Source organism: Lactuca virosa, chromosome 8, assembly GCF_052849685.1.
Source record: "Lactuca virosa cultivar CGN04683 chromosome 8, Lactuca_virosa_CGN04683_v6, whole genome shotgun sequence".
Lineage (NCBI taxonomy): Eukaryota > Viridiplantae > Streptophyta > Magnoliopsida > Asterales > Asteraceae > Lactuca > Lactuca virosa.
The window spans coordinates 223,284,765-223,300,916 of NC_136433.1; positions in this window are offsets into that span (position 1 = coordinate 223,284,765).

The following is a 16,152-nucleotide window of genomic DNA, read 5'->3' on the forward strand; positions in this document are numbered from 1 at the left end:
AGGGTTTCTAGGCCCAAATAGTTGAATTGAATACTTATTGGTCCATTAGGTCCAATAAGAGAATCCTAGTTCATCATAAACTTGAACCGAGATTTTTAGGGTTTTCAACTCATTATTGACTATTTGAAATACTTTGTATAGAGTTTTGAGCTTTACCAGGTGAACCTTGATGGAAATTGTTGTCATTGAATGAGCATCATACATATAATCAAGTTAGGGTTACAAGTATTATCATAGTTAATGTTTACATGAGCATAGGACTTCCTAGCTAAAGTGTCAGATGTGACATGAGCATACTCAAGTAACGGGTCATCTGAGCCTGCTCAGATGCAGCAAACTCATGGCAGAACATAGCTCTCTCCATGAACATCTTGGTGATCTCTGTCACCGACTCAGAACCCTGTCTCTAATCCAGATACTCGTGTGCTAACCTCTCACGCTCCACCAGCGGAACATATCGGGAGCGGAACATCTCAGAAAACTGCTCCCAAGTCATTGTAGCCCTCTGCTCAGCCGAATAAGAACTAGTAGCAAGCCTCTACGAATCCTTGGCTCCGGACCTCAGAAGGTTCAGAGCTCACCTGACCTTCTAGTCAGCAGGGCATGAACAAGTGAAGAAACATCCCTCCACTTCAGACAGCCACCTCATGGCTATGATCGGGTCCTGAACTACATCGAAAGTCGGGGGCTTCGTATTATCGAAGTCTCGATACTGAAATACCCAACATGGTCCAACACCAGCGGCCGACATGGCTGCAAAGGCTACAGCAACATCAAAATACTCCATCATCGCGGTCCTGACAGACCCGAACATCTACGGAATCTGACCCCAAACAATATCAACCACCTCCTCACGGATGATCTCCCTGACACGGTCCTCTGTCAATGCTGGCCTACCCTGACTGTCGGCTCCTGATCCCGACTCGGATCCGGTCTCGAATCGTCTCGTAGTCAATATACTATTTTTTTTGTGGTTGTGGCTTGATAGTGAAAACCCTCTTTTCCTTATTTTTTACAATTAACGCATTCTTTCTGCATTAACCTTTGGAAAGCCACCAAAGTTTTATATGATTTCATGAGTCTTTTATTATTACAAAGTTTAGGCAATCTTTCTGCATTAACTTTTGGAAAATCGTCAAATTATTTTTCAATTTCCTGAGATTTTATTATAATAAGTTTAATATTAGGAACCATATCTTTAAGATTATTTGAAAGATTAAACGCAAGAAATGACAATGCACTTTTAAGTTTTTTATTATAGTCGGTTTATCTTATTATAAACACTTTACAATTAAGCTAAAAAGTAATATTTCGCTTTGATTATAGATTGTGCCAACGTCCGTACATAGGGTATATGTCCGGTATACACAAGGGTTGGTCGGGATTCTTTGTTATTCAGTGGTTATGCTTATGCCCATTTCTCTTTGGGATATATTTTTATATTTTTGGGAAGCTTTTTACAATATGGAACTACTCTTATATTATTTTGACGCTTTGTATGCATAAGTTCTTAATGGATTTAGGACCTTTTCGGAAACCAATATACGCAATGTACTTTAATTTTCACCTATAATAGCAATGTGATTCCATTTCCTAACCCATAATAGCAATGTACTTTCATATCGTTATTGATAATAGCAACAGAATGTACTTACAATTCCCTCATGGGTCGTGCTTAGCACAACCCTTCAAATGTACCCTATATATATATATATATATATATATATATATATATATATATATATATATATATATATATATATATATATATATATATACTAGCCGTCTACCCGCGCAAAGCACTGGGCGACAAATAATTTGTTTCTGCAGTTAATTTTTTTCGACGGACAATGATTAATTTCAATGGAAGAATGTTGATTTTTAGAGGGTTAATGTAAAAATAGCAATTCTTTTACATCAGTCTACATTTATTACAACTATTTTTTGGCATTTAAAGTTGTTTTAAATGGAAGTAAGATGCTTTTTAGAGGTTTAAAAGCTAAAAAATAACAATGTAATTTTACTTATTTATTCATGCAGATGCCTACTTTCATTATGACAATTTTTTTAGGCATTTAACCCTATATCAAATGGAAAGTTATTGCTTTTTATAAGGTTAAATGAAAGTACATTGCTATTTTGTGCATAGTGAAATAAGTTCATTGTTATTATTTACAAACAAATGCAAAAAAGTTCAAATTTTTAAAAATATTATTTAAATAACAATAAAGTATTATAATATTCCAGTTAAACAATCAATTGCAAAACTTAACAACAAAAGAGTAATGTAATCAATTTCGATGTCATAACCACTAAAAAAAGCTAGATATACATATTAAAAATTCACATATAGTAAAATGAAAATTTTGACAATACTAAAATAAAATAATTTTTTTAATTGCTATACTTTCTAAAAACTATGAGACTTACAATAAGAGTTGCTTACTATAAAACTTTATAAATCTTTAAGCCTATATTAGAAACCATTAATAAAAAGATGTGACAAGCAACCAAAATAACTTTGTGATTGATTAGCAGTGGTTGCAACATCTATTTTGTTGAATCTCTAACGACAATCATGCTAACTTTGTTCATCTGATATTTAGACAAAAAAGTGACGTCAGATAAATATTCAAGTATTGATTTCACATTAATGCATTTTCAAGACTAAATGGAAAAAGAACAATGTTATACTTGCCATTTATGACATGGGATGTTAGGAAATGAGCAAATATCCCTTTCCTATACCCTTTTGACTACATAGTTTGTACTTTCAATTTATTTCTCATCAGGGAACTGTAATTTGTAAGTTAGTTGTTATTTTCCTGCATTTAACATAAATTAAATGCAAAAAATAACAACTTACTTTCGTTTATTAGCAAGAAGTTGCAAGTTTTTTTGGGGTTCAATTTATAACCTATCAAGTATGTTTCCAAAGAAGCAAAAAGTCGTTTGTTTTGCTTAATTTTGAGGTTGGATATGGGATCAAAACGATTGGAGAGAATAATGATCGAATGAATGAAAAAACAATTCCCCTTTCCGCCATCTCATTGCTGCTCTCTATCACTTAATTTTTTCACCACCAGTACAACCCCTGTCATAATGAATAAACTAAAACTAAAACTCAACTCAACTCAATAACTTAAACAGAATACTCAGTTAACATATACTACCATTTACACATTTTACTTCTTTCAGTTATGAGGGATGAGGGATGCGACAGTTAGGATATTATGGCTTAAACATAAAATTAAAATGGAAAGCAATTGAATATACTACTATTTAAACATAAAAATGAAAACAATATATCTCTAATTCATGGATTACTTTATGGGGGTTGTCTCCTGATTTTCAGGGGAGGGGCTTGTGATAAAGATGGTGTATTATATAACATAACCTAATCAAGCATTGTGTTGCACACAGACATCATAACCAGCATTTTTCAAGCATCATGGAAACACCATTGGGTTGTTATTTCTCATCACATGGTCCTCTTCTTTCTCTTCTACAATATACAATTAACTTAGTCTTTTTAAATTAGCCTAAAATCATGTATGATCAGATAGATTTATCAAGATATATTAATTTACATTTGTAGACATGAAGAACAATATAGACAAAAATCAACTTGTGTACCTCCTTACTCAAATGGGTAGATAAGGTATTTACAAATGCTCTGTGTTGGTCTGTGACTTGGTCTGTGACTGAACCAAAACCAAGAAGCTTTAACATGATACTTACGATAATTATGTTCTTTCTATTAAAGAAAATATGATCAAGATTTGCAGTCTGGGGACCTTCTGGTGTTATTTCACTGCAATATAGAGGTGTCATTGAGCATAAAAGTGTTGGGATTTAATATTATAAAACATATCAGAACTAAAAACATATCAGAACTAAAAACATAAAACTTATGCTAAACTTAAAGAGGCAAACGAATTTCTGAATTTGAGAGATAATTTCAAAAAATGTGTGCTGTCTATATGGCATCTTCACACACAAAAAAAAACAGAGACATGATTCTAACCTAGGCTACAAAACATATCTACTTGAATAAAGGAAAGGGAAAATGGGGGGTTAACCTGCCATCTGTTGGAGACGAACTCGATTCAGGAAAGAATGAAAAGTAGAGAAAAATGGAGGAAATAGCAGCTCACAACAGATCGGCGATGGTGGTGACTGATGCTCTCTCCAACTCCATCTCTCTTGATATAAATTCTCTGTGATCGGATGAGAGAGAAGATAAGGAGGCGTGAGTCCAGATCCACCAATGGGGTTGGGTTGACGGTGGATGGTGGCGATGGTGGTGATGGTTAAGGTGGAAACACCAGCACTTCCTCAAATACCCAAGAATCTAACGAAGAGAGAAACAGGAGTAGAGGCTGACATGGGATAGTGATGGTGAATGGTTTTAACGGTCATGGTGGCTAGCACTTGTAAGGGTTTTTGGAGAGTACCAATTGGTAGTGATGAAGGTTGTGATGGTGACTGTGGATTGTGGAGACGTTGAAGGAGGTGGTGGATTGTGGTGACCCATGGAGATTGTGTGCGTGAAATTGGGGAGAGAAGGATCAGAGGTGGTGTGTTGAGGCTAGGGTTTATTATATTGAACATTAGAGTTTAGAGAGATAGAGGGTTTCCGATTTTGAAACTGAGATCCTAGAATTAAGAAAACGGAAAAGTTGGATGTCGGGATATTTGGCGAGATCTCGGGAGTAAACAGACTTGATCAGGGGATCAAGCGGATTAAGGGATTGGGTCCAAATATGCATTAGGTAATTGTATATTAGGCTTATAAACTTGGATGACTTAAAATTTATTATTATTTTATTTATAATTTGTTGTAATTTAGGCTTTGAGACTTGAACGTCTTAAAAAAATAATATTATTATAATGAATCTATTTATAGAAATAGTTAGATTTCTTTTATAAGATAGTATATATATATATATATATATATATATATATATATACACACACACACACACACAACTTGTCTCGCCTAAGAATCAAGATAGCTCTAACTGGAAATATGAAATATGAACGTAATATACAACATATATATATATATATATATATATATATATATATATATATATATATATATATAGGTTGTATATTACGTTCATCTTTTTCACATTTCCAGTTAGAGCTATCTTGATTCTTAGGTGAGACAAGTTGTATATTTTAAACACTAAACTGATGATGGCCTGAAAATGATAAAGAGTTTTTTTTTTGTTATGGTCATATCTAGGGAATCATAGACATATGGACATCAAGGAAGATACATATTTAAGGTGGTTCAATGTTAAGTATGTACCTCATCAGGATCATATATTCTCCGAGGAAGATAGACTGCAAAATCTTAATCTTCCTGTTATAGACCTCGGAATACCTATTCAATAAATTAAAACAGTCTTGAAGGTTTCTCAAGAATTTGGTTTCTTTCAGAGTTTCATGTATAAAAGTTTATGCTTTTTTCGTTATCTGTGAGGTGAGTTAACTTCTATATATTGCTTTTAAATATTACATACATTTTTTGCTATAAAATCATAAAACAAGTGATCAATCAAGGAGTCCCGAAGAAGATGATGATTGATGTAATGAATGTTCTTAAAGAATTCTTTAACATGCCATACAAAGAAGCAGCAGGATACAGTCCACTTTCGAAGGGTTGGATTTACATCAACACAGATCACACAAATGATGGTGTGTATTTATGGTGGGAAAAATCTTAATTAAGCATCTTTTTCACACATTAGACAAATGCATTCAACTATGGCCCGACAAACCAACTAGATATCAGTAAATTAATTATGTTATTTTAATAAATTATATTCATTATTTCAAAGAATCATGACTTTATAATATTCTCCTAAGTGAAATTTACAATACATACAGAGGGAGGTAATTTCAACTTATCTACAAGAAATACAGAAACTGAGTTTGATGGTTTTGGAGATGATTGGTGAAGGGTTATTAGGACCGGAGGCGGGTGGTTGTGAAGGATTATGATTTTACGTTTCAAATCAACCAAGTAACCTCAACCTTAGAAGTATTCCAAAACTTGAAGACTGCACGCAAAAGCACTCGCTCGAAAGTATTCCAAAATCTTTACAAGTACATAAGTGTACTTGTTTGTTATTATTCCTCTTGAAAGGCTAGATAAAATAATACATATAATGTACTTTATAAATAAGAAACCGAAACAAATACAATAAAGGATATCAATAGTTAACTACTTATTGTTATAAAAAGTTAGTTGAAACGAAAACAATACTAGCTATGAATAGTTAAGCGCTTTCATAATTATAAATAAATGTTTGGACTGGCTAAGATAGAACAAAAATTTGGAAGAGTTTAGCATACATTCATTAAATTAAACTTCATATTGTATCATTTTACACATAAAAGGTGGAAATATAAAAGAAAGTGTAGCGATAAATACAATTACAAATCATGTTGTGGTTTGAAATATATTGAAGATACACCAAGAACTTCAAGAACTTCATATCTTGTTGAGATGTCTAAAGGCTACAACAATTGTAATGAATTGCAAACTTACACTCTAGACATTTAAAGATGAGTCGGTATCGTAATTCATTACCACATATACTACATTGGCCATCCAACACAATACCTTGAGCAAATAAGAGAGGGTGCGTGTGACTATTATTGTTATGAATGCTTCCAAACTTTATATTTATGAAAACATGAACACCTCCATAGTACATGGTATATGTCTCTGTCTCGCACTGAAGTATTGACGGAGCACAACCGGTATGTATTGACTGAACACAATCTTGACAATGATAGAAAGATGCATGAGGGTTCAAATCCTCTTCACAAATTTCACAAAAGTATTCGCTCTTATAGTTCTCAATCGGGATGTAACTTAGGTGCATTGGATGCTTCTTGTCATACTTGTGCCTGATTGTCTCTACTAATAATAAAGCACATTCGGGATGTATATAAATATCACACGAGTTGCAACTAAATGAAGGTTGACTTCCATTGTAATGTCGTTTACAGATACAACAAACATAAGAATGATTTCCTTTTTGAACTATCGAAAGTAGGTGATTTGGGTGGGCTTTATGTGTGATATGTTTAGGTATAAACCCAAAACAAATATCAACATAATATTTGCATTCAAAACAACAGTAGGCAAACCCATTGCAAGGTAAATAACAAACAGCACAATCGAACACACCGAAAAAGAAAGGAATATCTTTTGAGTAGATGAGACGGAGGGTATGTTATGGGTGAACCGGGTGGTTTTCTATTTCTCCAGGGAGTCGAGTGCACCACTCATGAAGAGCAAAGTTGCAACTATGATCATCATTAGCATTAGTGCACATGTAAAAAGGCATGGTGGACATGATTGGTCTAAGACATCCATTACATAACAATTGGGTCTTTTTCACTGGGTCATGACACTTTAATAACCAAGAATAAATATTTGAGGAGGTTTTCCCATCCATTTGCATTTGATCAACAAGAATTAGAGGGTGTTCATGACTGATATGTTGTAGGCTTACTTCATCATTACTTGTAAATGTTCCAAATCTAGTTTGTTGAGAAAACAAGTGTTTTGGTATGATGTAAGTTTCATCAGGAAATGGGAGATGAAAAAGATGAGGATAGTCAGCATCCAAATCCTGATAAATTGGAAATAGAATAACAAGGTACATAATCAGTATGTGTGTGTGTGTGTATATATATATATATATATATATATATATATATATATATATCAAATAAAGATGTCCTGACATAATAATTTAATTACTAAAGGATAATTAAGAGGAACAAAGAAATCGTAAAATGATTTACCAGTAGACGACACTTGTTTTGATGTTGCACAATACAAATGTGCATAGTACATACATTTGTCGCATTTGTATATCCAAAGATCATCTTGACCAATAAAATAACCACCACATACTCTGCATCTAGGATCATGTTTAGCTTGTTGATCTATCTTAGGGAAGGAATATGAAATGATGAGTGGATGGGTATGATAAAAAGCACCATCTTTTTTCTCTTGGATTAGCAAAGTTTTTGGTAGGAAAGCACATTCACTATGTATAGTGAAACCGCCGGCACAAGTGGAACATTGATAGAATATTCCTTTATGTTCCATCCCACAAGCACTACACTCACATAAAATGGGCTTAGGGATAGCACATGTTAGCAAGTGAGGGTGACAAGGATGATGGATGACATTTTTTCCTACTTCCATGGCACACCGGAGATCAATGGAAAAATCACATTTACCACATTGGTAAAACAATTCTCCAGGCTTGTGACCTCTCTTACAAAGGTTGCAAATATGATAAAAATATACATGTAAAAATGAATATGGTACCAGAAAAAGAGTATGGTGCGGGTGTGATGGGTGCTCTAACATTTTACAGTGCTCGGCACAAAATTTGTGAAGTGAGAAATCATCACATATGTTGCATTTGTAGTAGTACCTATGGTAAACATGGATCTCTTCCTTACACCTCCAACATGTGATACCATGAAAACCCTCTTTCATAATCCTATCACAGCCCCCATTCTCTTCTTCTTCTTCTTCTTCTTCTTCTTCTTCTTCTTCTTCTTCTTCTTCTTCTTCTTCTTCTTCATATTGTATTTGTAGCTGCAAATCAATGAGCTTTAGTGGATGCTCATGTTCTGGTACATCAAGTATTGCCTCCATTATAATTGTATTTCTCTCTTTACATTATGATGTTAGACTCACTCTCTTATTAATAACAAAGAAATAGAATATATGTGTGCCAAATTCACAAAAATCAAGTGGGGTTTTTTTTTCTTATGTACTGCTATTTATGCTTTTTTTGTTATTCACTTTTCCTTTCCGAGAAGAAACCGACGAAGTTTTTCAAATGCGGTTTCTCATAGTAATTTAACTTTCTTTAAGTAATTTACCAATCAAGTTTCCCTAATATGGAATTGAATATAATGATTTTATATCAACAAACTACTTAATTTTACACTGTATTTTATGATTGTTTTAAACACCGGTTGGTAAAAAAATATGATGCTCTAATGTGGACATTGTTTTCTCGAAGTCTTCATTATTCTAGATTTGATTTTATGTTTCAACTATTTTTTCTGAAGTTTAATACTTAAGAAATAAACACAATTGAAACAAACAAAAACATAACATAACTCTATTCTTAAATTTTATCTTTAGTACCTGACCCTTTAATAAGTAAGGAATAAATTATTTAGTATCAACTCTCTAATAAGTAATAAGTAAGGAATAAATTATTAGTTGGAAGTTTTATGTTTTGTTCTTTTTGAAGTTTAATAATGAAGCCATAAAAACAATTGAAACAAGCAAAAACGTAGCATAATTCTTTTCCCTTTTCCTATCTCTAGTGCCACCTATCTAATAAGTAAGGACTAATCTTAAGTTATAGATTGATTTTTGGCTCTTGAAAATTGAAAAAAATAAATAAAACCGGTTGGTATTCAATCTATAATTATCGACAAATGGTATAGTTTGTAAGTAATTACCGACAAATTTCCGACAAATATTTTTTATGTTTCATTTTCGAGCATCCAACGTCGTTTTTTCGCTTCATTTTTTACACATCTTTATAATATATGAGTTACTTTTTTCACAAACTTATAGCTAATTTCTACGTTCGTACAATCGCTTGCATCACTATAACCCCTTACACATTTCATGCTTTAACGTTTTAGTTCCTACAAATGGATGTGATTTTTTAAACACCATCATACAATAATATATATATATATATATATATATATATATATATATATATATATATATATATATATATATATACTAAGGGAGATTTATTTGATTTTTCAGGTCTGCATTAGTTATAGGATTTGATATCAAAAGAGGTGTCTGGTTATTCTCAATACTTCAGGGTTAATGTAGGATGTTATTACGATTATTATATAAAGACCCATTTTATGAGGTGCCGCCAAAATCAAATTCACAAGCTTCCAACAGCGCCACGTAACCCATCCCCTAATCGACCCAATTTACCGACGTGTTTTATCATTACGTCGACTCAGTCCTTCTCATGTCCACTTCAGCACGTGAGATGGGTTTGGAGAAGTTGAAGACCAGAGAATTGAATCGTTTTTTTTCTTGAAATTTAGTTTTTTTTTTTTAATTCTTTGGGGTGATTGATTTTTAACCCACTCTTTAATGGGGGTTAGATTTTCTGCCTTCCTGATTTGATGAATTCTTGTGGTTCAACGAATGTTGACTCATCATCGAAAAACCTATGGTTTTTGTAATTCATGATTTATTTAATTGTTGGTAACTTATTGGTTTTTCCCCCGGTCTTAAATGGAGTTCAGAGTGTATTACATGGTTCACTATTTTGTAAGTATTTTCCAGGATTATCTGAGGTTGAAAGATGGGATTCAAATCAATTTATGGGGCATCAGAAGTTCTTCTCACATGTATATGTTTTTTTTATCACTAAATCTCTCAAAGATTTATTATAATTGCTCTGAAAGTACCATGTTGCGATAGAAGTCGAATTGATCCCTTGGTCCTGCCAAGTGCCAAAAGCATGTGTTGAAGTGGGCTTACTTTCTCTTTTTGGTTTGTTTGCACTGTTTATTGAACCATTTGTAGAATTTTTCGCTAGTGGGTTTAAAAACCAAAATCGAAACTTCACTCACATTCTTCAAATTCATATTGCACACCAACCGTTTAATGAAATTTCAAGGATAAAATCAGGATCTGTATTCTCTGTTATCTCCCATAAGATTGTTTCACTTCATTTTCTTGTTTAAATTCACTAAAATTATTATTTGTGTTCTTTTAATTGCAGGAACTTAAATAGGGAAAATATCATATGTAGTCGTGTACACGAGGTTTGTCTTCCTTTTTTCCTCAACTATTCTCTTCAAGATTTGATTTTCTATATATTTGATGGAGCTTATATTCTTTCAAATGTTTTATTGGATAAGAAAGTAATTAAAACCTTCATCCAATGGTGTGATTATTTTATTTGTAGGCTCTTCCAAAACTATATGGTTTAGTATTCTATATTCTTTATGTTTAATCATTTATAAAATATTATGACAAATTATGGGTCAAAATTAAACGCGTGAATGAATTAATGAACCAATAACATAAAAACATAATAATGGGTCTTAGGAAAGTATGTAGATGCTTATTACTTATTACAAGTTACAAGATACAATATGTTGAACTAATGTTACAGTACTACAAGTGAAATTTTACTTTGGATCAACAAAATTTTACATCAATTACTACTTATTACTACATTTTTTTTGTTGTTTTTTTTTTCAATCATTGGTGCTCATTCCTCATCAAGCTATCTAGGGAATCAATCGAAAAGAGGCGCCACGAGCTATTATAATCATTGACATTATCGGGTTTTTTTTCCTTTTTTTTTATAAATAGTATGATTTTTTTTTATAATATGTTGCACTTGATTTTGAGATTGTAAATCTTATTATTGATTTCAAGATAACAAATCTGATCGTAGATTTCAATATTTGAAGTCTCATTATCGATCATCCTTGGTGGCATGCTGCCTTGGCAGGTTTTCAAGTATCTTCTTGGTTCACGTACAACAGTAGTAAGAAGAAAACAGGGTCAAGCATGGAAAACCAAAGACATAGCAACCTCAAAAGGTTCTGATGAATCTTCACCACAAACATGTTTCAAAAAATATATTGCGATTAAAATTACATGTTTTGCTTCATTCTTGTCCGGTTCCAAACCCATTGTCCCCAATCCCAAATTTTGTAATGTATTTCTATATTGATGATGATGAAACAAGGTATATCTCTAACTCTCCATCTACCTCAATGTGGCCCCATACCTGCAGAACAAAACAAAAAGGCCTCAACCATGAGACACATGGAGGCAGAAGTTTTAATGCATGAGTGAAGTCTAAATGGGAAGATTTTTTTAGCATTCCTATTCATTATACAATAACTAAGGCAACCGCTTGATTTTATGGAGAATCCGGGCTTTTCATCCTTCCTAATTTTTACATGTTACACTTTCATGTTGACATCGAATATCTCAGATGGGTTGTTTTCAACACTGATGAAATGCTCTATCCTGATATGTTATGAGAACTAACTCACACACTACAATGCTTGATGGATTAGGTGTGGCTGTTTGGTCAGGTGGGAAGTAGGAACACAAATACTTCAACTTTACCTTCATTATCTATTACAAATTGATCTTTCAAGTTAATATCTTTAAAATAACAATGTAATTTCATATTGACAGCCAATGAACATGGTTTTGGTTGGTGTTTTCCTATGACTACTGTCAAGTTAGCCCTTTAATTTTTTTTTCCGCATGTACTCTGACAAATACAACGCACTTCCAACATTGTAATTTCATTTGCTTTCCTTATTAAAACATTGCACTTTCATTTTTCTTATCAAGACATATTTTGAAAAATCCACCCAGCTATAACATTGTACGTTAATTTCTCAAAATGTCTGAATTAACTTCCATGGGTCGTGCTTAGCATGAGCCTCAAAACTTATCTAGTATATATATATATATATATATAGGTTGAAGTTCATTTGAAACCATACTAATTTTGTGAGACCGTGAGACGCAATCTAAAAATAAATTTCAAATGCAAAATAAAAGGAAAAATCCAAAAAATTCTTTTTTTAATTATTATTTTCGTCATTTTTTTACCTAAAAAAATAATAAATAATAAATAAAAAAATTACCGTTTTGTTTTAAAATACGTGAAATTACCTAATAGAATATTACATTGTAAATATTCTAATGTGATTTTTAGAATGTTAGAATATTCTACTAGATTTGTCAAATATTTAAAATATTCTAATATTCTACTAAAATATGTAAAAAAACGGTATTTGTTTTTTTTTGGAAAATATAAATGACGAAAATAATATTTGAAAAAAAAAATTTAAAAATTTTCAATTATTTTGCATTTTAAAAATGTTTTTTTTTAATCTACAAAATGAATGACTAGGATTGCGTCTCACGGTCTCACAAAATTATATCGTCTCAGATTAACCTAATCCTATAGTATATATATATATATATATATATATATATATATATATATATATATAGACGTAAGTTCATATGTGGATGAACAATTATTGTGTGGATGTAGGGATTAATACGGACCAATCATTTCAAAATCATGGATAGGGGTAAAATTATAATCTTAACTATTAACTAATTTTGGTAATTAAAGAATTAAATCCTTAATCCCTTTAATTTAGGCAAATTAGTTTAATGCTTTAAAACCCTACCCACAACCACTTCGACCTTGACCCAATTTCTTCCTGGAAGATTTCCACCGTGCCCTCTCCATCGTCGGCCACTTCTACCTCTTTCATACCACCGTCATTAGGGGTGAAAACGAGCCGAGCCGAGCCCGAGCCTGTCTAGGCTCGGCTCGGGCTCGTTTAAGTTATTTGAGGCTCGAGCTCGAGCTCGGCTCGATTCGAGCTTTCTTGTACTGAGCTCGGCTCGAGCTCGTAAAGAATTATATAAGCTCAGCTCGACTCGCTTTTTATCTGACGTGTCTAAATAAGCTTAAGCTCGGCTCGAGCTCGTTAAGAAGCTCGTTTACTAATACCCTTAATCCATAATTCTCATAATATGTTTTTATTTTAATATATATAAATAATAATAAATTATATTATATAAAGGCTCGTTTAGGCTCGCGAGCCTAATCGAGCTTAATGACATAGGCTCGAGCTCGAGCTCGTTTAAGAAACAAGCTTAATATTAAGTTCGAGCTCGGCTCGGGCTCGTTTAAAATCGATTTTGAGTCGAGCTTTTAACGATCCGATCCCGATTAGCTCGCGAGTAGCTTGGCTCGTTTGCACCCCTAACCGTCATTCATCAGCCACTTCTGCCTCCTTCATGCCACTGTCGATCTCTCCCCGCCTATCTATGTCTTTCTTTTTAATTCGAAGTTTGCAACCTGCTTTGTATTTTACAGCAACAACCCTGCAACCGTAACAATCCAATAGGTAATATTTCATATTTTGGGTTGATTTATTCATTAAACTGATTTGAAGTTTGATTTAATTGTTAAGGTTTGTTAAAAAAATCTTAAGAGAAGTATCACTTTCTTTCAGTTATTAATTCTCGGATTTAATTTCTTGAGAATTTATATTATTAAATGCTATTGAATCTTTTTCCCTAGATGGTGCTGTGTTAGTTTCGTGTTCATGATTAGAACTAAATTAGTCATATACTCTTTATAATTGTGAAATTGAGACTTTTTTTAGATTTTTTTGTTTAAATGTTGACTTACTCAAAATTCCAGTGTATTTGTGTATTTTTAGATTCTTTGGAAAAATTTCAATGATGTAATGGCATATATGAACCTTTATATAAAAAAACATACACACGTGTAAGATAATTTTTTATATTTCTAGTAATAATTTTTTAGGTTTTAGATATTAATTATGATTGGAACTTGGAAATTATTTTTGTTTGTTATAAAATATGATGATAACTTTTTAATTAGGAAACCATGTAAATTATCTCAACTCTATTTATTTTCATAATTTTACATGATGTGGCTACTGATTTTGATCACCATGTGTTTGTTAATTTGCTTCAAAGAATACAAATATCTTGTGGTTTACCATTTTCATATTGGTTTTTTAACATTTTTAAGTATTATTGGGTTTTTCACCAACTTCTAACCTAACAAAGAAAATTTCTTCATCTTTTACATTTCCATAGACAACATATAAGGCTTGATATTTTATTCTTTTGTGAATTGTGATTTTTGTTATACTATTAAATCTTTATTTCTAGTTTTGTAGTTTTGTTTTTTAGTTGATTAAACGCTTTTTCTTATACTAATTTGTGCTAGGTTTATATGTACATCAAAAATGAAGATCCCTAAACCCATTTGGACTATCTCGACCATTTAAATTAATGGTTTGTTTCATTTTTTATATTTCTTTTACTTTCTTACATGTTACATTCCCTTTTTTGGTTTGTTTAACATTCTAAATTTTCATTTTGCATTGATATATAATAATGGCGAGGGGTCATTCTACCATAATTGAATCCAATTATGTCGGAATGGAATCACAAATTTCAATTCTGTCGGAAAGGAATCGTGATATTTCATCACTAATTTGTGCATTTTCTACAATTCTTGGTTATGGATTTTGGTGCAATTCACATGTCTTCAGATGCTTAAAGAACGGACCGCAAAATTGAAAGTGATTCTTAGCAACAATATTCTTTTAGAATGTATTATTGTCTTTTGTTAAATTTTGATGTTTTCTTTTTCACTTTTTAACCGTTCTTAGTTTTATTCTTTAATAATAAATGTAATTTTTAGCAATTGTTACCCATATTATTTAATAATTAGTGTAATTTTTGTTTTTATTCTTCAATTAATGGTTCAAGAATTTGTTATTCTTCAAGAAGTTCATTCCATCAAAATATGTATTCTGCTAGAATATTTATTCTTTTATGGTTCAAGAATGTTTCAAGATACTCATAAACATATTCTGTTAGAATAACCCGAAATAAAAGAATTATTATCTATTAAAATCAGATTTTTTTAAAATTAAGAGAATTAATTACCCCTAAAAATCTGAAATTTCCTTTTTTAAATGTAGTTTAATTGACTTAAATACCCTTATACTAGAATTTATGTAATTATATAGTACATGATATCATAGTAATATCATAAACCCTCAACTCATGACCATTCATTTTATTCATCTATTGGTCCAGAATTATCCTTACGACCACACAATAGATGTCATCCACATTATAACCTCTATATATATATATATATATATATATATATATATATATATATATATATATATATATATATATATATATATATATATATATATATATCATCTTTTATGACCGTTAGGAACTCTCATTTGCCAGTTCATTCAAAAAAATCGTCGTTACCATTCGTGATCGTTGCAACGAGAGGCCACGCCACAGCCCTTAACGGCATAGATGGGGCAGCTCTTCACGGGCACATACCCGACGGCCTAAAGATGCGGCCACTTTTGTGTTGTTTTTTTTTCTTGGAGATTTCAAAACGACAAAATATTTGTCTAACTAAACAAATAAACAAATGAATGATATTAATTTTTAAC